This window comes from Homarus americanus, unplaced genomic scaffold (genome assembly GCF_018991925.1).
Source record: "Homarus americanus isolate GMGI-L3 unplaced genomic scaffold, GMGI_Hamer_2.0 scaffold36970, whole genome shotgun sequence".
NCBI classification, from domain to species: Eukaryota; Metazoa; Arthropoda; class Malacostraca; order Decapoda; family Nephropidae; genus Homarus; species Homarus americanus.
Genome location: NW_024740094.1, coordinates 2,547,771 through 2,554,649, shown reverse-complemented (window position 1 = coordinate 2,554,649; position 6,879 = coordinate 2,547,771).

Genomic DNA, 6,879 nt, shown 5'->3' with positions numbered 1-6,879 from the left:
TGTGTGTGTGTGTGTGTGTGTGTGTTAAGGTGACTCTGGCAGCCATTAAAATGTGGTAGGGCTGTCTTGGGTGTACTCTTGTCTCGCCTTGACTTGATTTATGGTGCTTTAGTGGGGGTATGTGTGTTTACCCTGTATTAAAGGTGGTGACGCACACACACACACACACACACACACACACACACACACACACACACACACACACACACACACACACACACACGCATATTTTTCCTGGATTGAATTTCTCATTATTATTATTATTATTATTATTATTATTATTATTATTATTTCTGATGCGTACTACTGAAATGAAGTTGTAATTGTCCGTACAGTTAGACAGCTCTATATCCGCCATTCCTGACTGACTGATAGAAGCTAGGGTTTGTTAACAGTTCTTATAAGCGCCGCCGGTGTACCATCACGTTGTGTGTGTATGAGCGTACCATGTGTGTATGCATGCAGTATGGACGTGTATGTATTTGTGCATTTAAGACGCTTGTATGTTAGTGTATGACTGTATGTGTATGACTATCCCCCTGTGTGTGTGTGTGTGTGTATGCCAATATACACACGCTAAAAATACACCCGGTTATACAGAATTATACACCGTACTTACGAGGGAAGAGTCTGGCCCCTGTGTTCCTCCAGGCCTTTATGACAATTTTAGCCGGATATGTCTTGGCCCAGCGACCATATCCGGCTAAAGTGTGTCACTGTGAGTTGTCCGAACGACCCCTGGATAAGCTTGAACCATCTCTTTCCTCACCTCACCCCCCCTGCACCCCTCCCAGCACCCCCCCACACTCTCACCTCACCTCCCTGCACCCTCACCTGAACCCTCACCTGCACACCTCCATTCCTCCTAACCCTCTCACCTCACCCCCTCATACCTCACTCAACCCCTCACCCCTCCTCATCCTCGAAAAAATGGCCTCAGAGACTCAAGGAATAACTTGGAGTGACACTTAAGAGCGACTGTGGATCAGGAGGATGAGGTGCGTTGATATATATTAATAGGGGTTAAGTGGAACCCAAAGCTAAGGTCACAGTAGGTTAGGTAGTTAAGGCACACAGTAGGTTAAGGCATAGGAGGTTAAAGGTCAAAGCAGGTTAGGCAGGTTAGCCTGCAGGTTAGGCAGTTAAGGTCACAGTAGGTTAGGCTAGGTTAAGGTCAAGCAGAAGTAGGTTGTAAGGTCACAGGTGCAGGCCAGGGTTAGTTTAGGTCACAGTTTACCTAACTTTAAGACTTTCATCACACACACACACACACACACACACACACACAAGCTGAGGTCAACCTACACGCCGTATCTCTCATGTTTTCTGAATAAATTTGCTGATACTGAAAATAGTGAAACAAGAAGCTCGTGAATCTGTAAAAGCTTCAGAGGCCGCAGAGACTAACACCACCTGGGGTCACTTTCACAAGGTCTTACGATCAATTTTTCAAGTAAAAAAAAAAATCCTCTAACAAGTTGACCTATGGAGGAAAATAATGATGGAATATTATTATTTTACTAGACTTTACCATAACTAGATTTGTTTACTAGCGTGAGTTAGGTTAATGTATCTAGTTATGAACATTACACACATACATACAAACACACACACGTCATCGTTCATTACCTAAAGAGTCGATCAGTGTGTGTGTGTGTGTGTGTGTGTGTGTGTGTGTGTGTGTGTGTGTGTGTGTGTGTGTGTGTGTGGTGTGGGGTGTGTGTGTGTGTGTGTGTGTGTGTGTGTGTGTGTGTGTTTTCATTTGTTCACTTATGAGGACCATCCATCGTAGGAGCTAGAGAATGCCCTTCCCTGTGAAATGTTGCCCCTTCCCTGAGAATGTTGCCCCTCACAATCTCCACCCCTGATATTGCTTATGGCCACCACGAGGTTGCAAAATGTTGGCAACTCAGAAGGGAGAGAGGGAGGTCTTGGCCCCTCATTTGCATATTGTATCGGGGAGTATGAAGGGTGGGGAGGGGTGATGAGGGGAGGGGTGATGGATGCAGTGAGAGGGAGAAGAGGGTGGTGTGGCAGGCAGTGTGAGGGGAAGAACTCTTGGCAGGTTGTGTATGTGTTTTGTTTTAGTATAATATTGATCTTTTTGTGTCTGTCTGTCTGTCTGTCTGTCTGTCTGTCTGTCTATCTGTCTGTCTATCATGGGTTATTACGGCCGCTTTATGCCTTTTATAACCGACGTGTGTTGTAAATATCCTGTCAGTGTTGTAGGATGACGTCATAACTACTGTACGTTGTAGAATGACCCATTATTATTATTATTATTATTATTATTATTATTATTATTATTATTATTATTATTATTATTATTATTATTATTATTTATTATTATTATTATTATTATTATTATTATTATTATTATTATTATTATTATTATTATTATTATTATTATTATTATTATTATTATTATTATTATTATTGTATTATCTATATTTTTTCCTTTGGTGATACTACAATTCTGTCAGATTATGTTGACGTAAAATGGAAAGAGGGCATAGATAAAAGGTTGGAGAGAGAGAGAGAGAGAGAGAGAGAGAGAGATGGGGAAAAACAAAGAAGAATGGAAATTGGAAGATTGGAAGGAGAAGGTGAGGAATTGGATGAAAAGAGATGGAAGAGATTGGAAGCACATGAGACAGAGAGACAGGTAAATAGAGATGGGGAGAGACGAGAATGAAGAGGAATAATGAGGAGGAGGAGGAAGAAGAAGGAAGAGGAGGAGGAGGATTGTAAGTGGTGTCATGTATATTCAACATCCATAGTCTTACACACACACACACACACACACTCACACACACTATTATTTCACACACCACCACATTTCACTACACCACACACACCACACACACCACACCACACCACCACACCACATTACACACACACCACACACTACAACACCTCACAATACCACCCACACCACACCACACCACACCATACCTCAGACGTCGCGGCCCCTCAGAATCCTTTTGTTAAATTAATATTTTTGATCATATTTGTATGAAATTATAATATTATTTAGAGGTGTGTGCTTGTGTGTGTGTGTGTGTGTGTGTGTGTGTGTGTGTGTGTGTGTGTGTGTGTGTCTGTCTGTCTGTCTGTCTGTCTGTCTGTCTGTCTGTCTGTGTCTGTGTGTGTCTGGGGCCCTCTTGTAACAGTCAGTCCGTTGGTCTAGGTGGTGGTGATGGTAGTGGTGGTGGTGGTGGTGGTGATAGTGGTGGTAGTAGTAGTGGTAGTGGTGGTGGGTGATAGTGGTGATGGTGGTGGGTGGGTGGTGGTGATAGTGGTGGTAGTGGTAGTGGTGGTGGTGATAGTGGTGATGGTGGTGGTGATAGTGGTGGTCGTAGTAGGTGGTGATGGTGGTGGTGGTGGTGATGTAGTGGTGGGGTAAGAGAGGTGAGTGGTGGTGGTGGTGTGGGTGATAGGTGGGTAGTAGTAGTGGGTGATAGTGGTGATGGTGGTGGTGGTGTGGTGATAGTGGTGGTCGTGGTAGTAGTGGTAGTGGTGATAGTGGTGATGGTGGTGGTGGTGATAGTGGTGGTCGTGGTAGTAGTGGTGGTGGTGGGAGTAGGTGATGGTGGTGGTGGTGGTGATAGTGGTGGCTGTAGGTGAAGTTCAGACAGTCTAGCGGGGGACGAGACTGCCTGCAGAAATTTTCTTGACGGCCCCAAAAAATAACAACAAAATATTTAACCACACGAGCTTCAACCCCCACCTCTCCCTCCCCCCCCATCCTCCCCCTTCCCCCACTTGTCTCCCCTCCTTGCACCACAACCCCAAACCTCCTTTTCCTCCTTCCTCCTTCCCCCACACCTCCTCTTTCTTCCTCCCCACCCCTTCCTTCCTCCTCCTTTATCTCTCATTTAGCATAATACAAAATAATTTCAACCTACCCATTTAATACATCTGTCTTCGCCTCGTAACTTCAATCATCATTTACGAGGAAAACATCTCACTTAAGAATCACTGAGAATCTATCTTTTAATCGTTGTCTTAAGTTCTATCAAGTTGTAATACGTTCTCACACCTTCACTTAGGAGGAAAAAATTACGACTTACGATTAACTGATAAATTCGTCTTTTGTGTGGTAGTTTATGTGAGTCATTTAGGTGAGTTCTTTGATCTTGACTTACGAGGAAAATTTTAACTTACGATGTTTTGAGGATTGTGGGTGTGGATCAGTGGCCTGGGGGGTAGTGTGGCCTGGGGGGTAGTGTGGCCTGGGGGGGTGTGTGGCCGGGGGTAGTGTGGCCTGGGGGGTAGTGTGGCCTGGGGAGGTGTGGCTGGGGGCAGTGTGGCCTGGGGGCAGTGTGCCTGGGGGGGCAGTGTGGCCTGGGGGTGTGTGGCCTGGGGGGTGTGGCCTGGGGGCAGTGCCTGGGGGGTAGTGCCTGGGGGTAGTGTGGCCTGGGGGTAGTGTGGCCTGGGGGAGTGTGGCCTGGGGGTAGTGTGGCCTGTGGGGTAGTGGCTCAGTGGTGTGGCCTGGGGGTAGGTGTGGCCTGGGGGTGTGGCCTGGGGGGTTGTGGGGGTAGTGTGGCCTGGGGGGTAGTGTGGCCTGGGGGTAGGTGTGGCCCAGAGCGAGAGAGAGGCACTGAAGGCAGTTGCCAGACTCGCCTCCTGCATTATTGTTTCAGTCTGTATCTGTTTCTGTAAAGAGGCGGTGTTTTGGCTGGGTTGGGGGAGGGGTCTTCAGAATTAACAGAGGTAATAGATGGAATTAATCTAAGCCGTTTGGTTAGTTCAGCGTCTCAGAATCCTATTGTTATTGTTATTATTATTGATATTAATGGTATTGTTATTATTATTATTATTGTTGGTGGTTTATTATTATTATTATTATTATTATTATTATTATTGTTATTATGATGGCTGTAGTTGTTGTTGTAGTTGTTGTTGTTGTTGTAGTTGTTGTTGTTGTTGTTGTTGTTGTAGTTGTTGTAGTAAGGTTAATGTGATGGTGATCAGGTGTTGTCGAGGTAGCCAGGTGGGAGGTAAGCAGGAGGACATTATCACCAGCTGTCTTGCTCTTGGCTCTACTGTAATGGATTTCCGATAGGGTTAGGACCCCTCCTGCTTCTGTTGGGCTCCAGAGGGGGGTAATCGCTTAGTGACTGTGTTTGAACCTGATTGTTCGTGTGTGTGTCTATCTCTCAGACCTCTCACAGATAACAGAAGGTTGTATTACTCAGCAGATGTGGTCCTATAGCCATTGTTTAACGATAACATCAACCCAATTGTTATCTTAATGTACGTATATAATCCACTGCAGGTAGCGGTGTTATCCTGTGTCATGGTTTTTGCGATAGCTAGTCGGTGTTACCTGTGTGTGTCTGAGTGTTATGAAGGGGGGGGGGGATAACTCTAGCGTGGTTGAGATTGTTAGTAAGTCGAAATTAGTGTTTGGATGTATGGCAACAAGATCCCAGGTGTGTCGTGTAATTAGTCTGTTACCTTTGTTTGTCTGTACACACACACACACACACACACACACACACCAAGACGTCACCTTAACGACATACAGTACCTGTTAGAAGACAATAATTAACCTGTAGTATTTTTTCAGGGGGAGGGGAGCCCAACCCCTAAAGTTTAATCACCTTTCGACCTTCATAACTCATTAACTATTTTAATTCCGGACGTAATTACCGAGAAGGACTTAAAAAAAATAACTTGGTAAACTTGGAGGTGAGTGTAGGTAAAGACTGGAGTGGACTGGAGTGGACTGGAGTGGACTGGAGAGTGGATGGAGTCATTAATGTTGTATGTACGGTACTTGGCAACGATGGTGTAGAGGTGAGGGTGTGATGGTGGGCGTTGGCTACACTGTTATGTTCTTGGGTGACTGTCTGGTGGTGTAGTGATGAACTGTTGACACCAGGTCAATTATCACTGTTTTTAGGGGTCAGGAGGAGGTCAAGGAGGGTCAGCAGTAGGTCTAGTGGGGTCAGGGGGTAGATCAGGGAAGTCAGGAGTAGGTCAAGTGAAGTAAAAAGAGTCTCTTATGAAGGTCAGGGTCACAGTTTGGGGTCAAAGGTCACCCCACTCAGGTTACTTTCCAAAGGTATTAGAGGAAAATAAACGGCCTAATAGTCTTGTTATATTCTTGTTATTTTTATGAATCAATATCTGATAAAATTTCAAATTAATTTATTAGTAAGTCTCCTTTATTAAATTCAGGTATTTTATTCAAAGGTCAAGGTCAGATCACATGGAGGTCAAATAAGGTCAGAGGTCACTATAAGGTCAGATATCATGTCTGGTGTGTGTCGCTTGTATCAGTGTGGGTATTTCGATGATTCACCTGTGTTTGTCGTCACCAGGTAAAGTTTCAGCAAGACAGGTCAAGGTTACTGGAAGGTCAGAGGTCAAATCATTGTTCAGAACGTAACCTTTGTATTTATATAAGTATTTCGTGGCGTTTTTAAGAGGCGAGGAGTTGTCATGTGTGTGTGTGTGTGTGTGTGTGTGTGTGTGTTCGTGAGCGCGCGCGTGTGTCCGTGAGCGCGCGCGTGTCAGAGTTCAAGGTCACGGCTGAATGAAACAAAAGAACGCAATGTTGTTCATCTTTTCATTGTAAATAAAAATAGGCGTATTTATATGAAACATTTTTGTCTGCTTTGTCACCTACACTTAATCTTCTTTCATTTGACACAATTCTCTCTCTTCTTTGACATCAATTCTTTCTCCAGTAAATACCATCTTTTATTTTATTTATATTTTTTATATTTTTGTATCTTCATTTTTATTATGAGGAAAATAAACACATTTACGTCATTCGTTTCTAATTACTTACTGATTTATTTTGTTTATGGCTTATGATAATAGACACCTGCCTAGTTAACTAACACTAATTAAGGTATTATGGTT